The 2787-nt window shown below is 34.4% G+C and overlaps 1 long non-coding RNA gene across 1 annotated transcript; it reads left to right on the top strand.

Annotated features, from left to right (window-relative positions):
* Window positions 1-2746, top strand: LOC110416446 (uncharacterized). The gene is made up of 3 exons (XR_002445169.2): window positions 1-253; window positions 2203-2323; window positions 2492-2746. It is a non-coding gene; the product is annotated as an uncharacterized LOC110416446 (long non-coding RNA).
* Window positions 2747-2787: the final 41 nt, after the last annotated feature.

The raw sequence follows: 2787 nt of genomic DNA on the forward strand, positions 1-2787 counted from the left end.
TCGATAAATATGTTTGACTTTGTGCCTCAACCTAAACCGTATTAATGAGTCAAGTATGTTTACAAGGAGTGTAATTCCTCAATTCTCATCGACAAACCATATTTCTCCCTACAAAGCATTCTCTCGAAAGCATTTCTCATTAGTTCAACTTTCGAGCATTTTGGGTAGTGATAGAAGCATTTTGGAGTGGTTATTCTCATAAAGGTAGTTCACATATTGAGCAGTAGAAGAAGTTCACATTACGCAGAGAAAGGTAAACATATTTTTTTTATTTTTATTTTTAACCATGTGGAGAAATGTTTAAGGCTATTGTTATTCTTCATGTTATTAATTTATGGTTTTTGAACGTAAACATAAGCATATTGGTTGTTCATATTGATATTTTTGTTGTTTAAAATTTTTGAATACAAATTTGAAGTTGGTATTGTTGGTGTTTATGGGGTCAGAAGGTGACAAGGCATGCTGATTGGTTGATAGGAATTGGGTTTAGGGTTTAGGTATTGCATGACTAAGGGCTTACGTGAGTGGTTGACACATTATGTATGATGGGATTTAGGCATAAACGTCACTTAGGGTGTGTGTGATTGCGTTAGGCATTGCATTTAGGGGTTTGGCATTGTGTGACATGATGATAGGTAGAGCTGTCAATATGGGCTGGCCTGGCCCAACCAGGCCCCAGCCCTTGTGGGTTGAGAAAATATGGGTTGGGTTGGGTCGGGTCAGCTTATTTTTTATATGGGTCATTAAAACCTCAACCCAGCCCACCCCTTGTTAGTCCATGGGTTGAGTTGGGCCAATCTTTTTTTTTTTCAAAAAAAATTAATTTTTATAATTCTACTTGATAAATTTTTTATTAATAAAATTGTTCTATAATTTAATTCATAAATTGAATAATAAAAACATGTTACAAATAAACAAATTACACCAAATATAAAAAATAAATAAATTACATAATAAAGTTTAAATTTTTAACACAAGCTATTATCTCATAAACATAAGTATATAACCAAATAATAAAAATTTCAAGACTCATTTATATCCTCCTCAATCCCCATTCTTAAGTAAAACATTTAAATCTTGTTTAGACAGCAATTATGTCTCAAGGTCTGAATCATTATCAATTTATCATCTAATATTCATTACCATAAAAGAAAAAGAGATAATAAGTTTTAATCTAAATTAAAACTTTTAATTTGACAAGTGAAGATTAAAGACATTGAAATATATAAAATAAACAATACTATTGGTAACTACATTATTAATTTTACATAATTAAATATATAACATTATTAAATTAATTAAAATTATTTTTTTCTGGCCCATAAGGCTGGCCCTGCCCTAGCCCACATCAACCCACTGATTTGGTGGGCTGCCCCATTTAGGCTCGGTTCCAATATGGGTCAAAATTTTCTAACCCAACCCATCCCATATTTAATAGAAAATGGGTCGATCCTATGGGCCAAGCCCATTTTGACAGGTCTAATGATAGGTCATTACGTGGTTGGTTGATAAGTCATTGCGTAAGTAGTTCATAGGTCATTGCATGACTAGTTCTTAGGGTCGATAGAATAATGGATAGCCAATTTTGTTGAAGTTGTACAATGATTTTTCCTCTTAGCACCCTAGAAAGAACTCATCATCACAAGAAGCAGATCATTTTTGGCCATCACTAGATGTTGAAATGTGTTTGGATTATTTTCCTTAAACACTTGAACCTTAACATTAGAAAATCATGCAAGCTTTAAAAGAATACAAAAAATGTATCTTAACCCTTATGAATGATCACAAAATCTTTGAGAATATGGTGAAATATCACAGAAAATATCTTTATCCTGAAACCTTAAATGTAATCGAAGCATTTTATCCTGTGAGTAGTCTAGCTACAACTTCCCCACATCCTGTTCGTGTCCCAATTCCATCAGAGGCCCATTAGCAAGGTCAGAGCACACCTTTTTTTGGGGCTCTACCTCCACCTCAGGTCAAAGATACACGTGTGAGCATGGTTAGCAAATACCTTCGAAGCCTATACGTTAACCTGCTATTAGTCTAACACAAAGCGAATAATGCTTTAAAGGATAGATATGAGTGCTTCATGAAAAACAAGCAAGCCAGGTAAAATCATAACATTACAAGATATTAGGGTCAACGGTTTTAGATTATTGATTCAATCGACCTTTTGACGTGGGTATTTTATATATGTAGGGTTAACATTGTGGGCATCATAGGATAGGAGGATCTTGATTTTTTCCACTGATTGGAGAAGCTAGATGAGTTGCTGGACAACTAACACATTGATGAATGAATCAACGTCATGTGTACGCGGGTGCGTTAACACCATCCACAAGTTTACAAGCAAAAAATATGCATTGTTGACTCCTACTTCTATATAAGTATATTTTAATGAGTTGTAATTATTAAAATGTATGTTCAGTGTATTAGTTTATGGCATCAAACTATTGTGTGTAACTTAATTGACAACTTATTTTGCTAGGTTTGAGTTTTGAAATGAAGCCTCCCCTGATTGATAAGGCATTCAAGTCGACTCAAGTAGTTTTGCCAGAATATCTGCTTGACTATACAAGGGGTAGGAGTCCTTCATGGGGTTTGCCATGGCATGAGGTGGACTCAATTCTTGTACCATGCCTTTTTTATGGTCATTAGGTGGTAGTGTATATCAACTTTGTAATGATCGCTCCTCGATCACTATCGACGTCTGATTCTTACGGGAGAACCTGCCAAGTCTCGAACAAGCCTTACTTAAAACGTTAGTCATTACCTCATATTCAT

Source organism: Theobroma umbraticum, unplaced genomic scaffold, assembly GCF_002168275.2.
Source record: "Theobroma umbraticum cultivar Fairchild unplaced genomic scaffold, ASM216827v3 scaffold_51.0, whole genome shotgun sequence".
In the NCBI taxonomy this organism is placed as follows: Eukaryota; Viridiplantae; Streptophyta; class Magnoliopsida; order Malvales; family Malvaceae; genus Theobroma; species Theobroma umbraticum.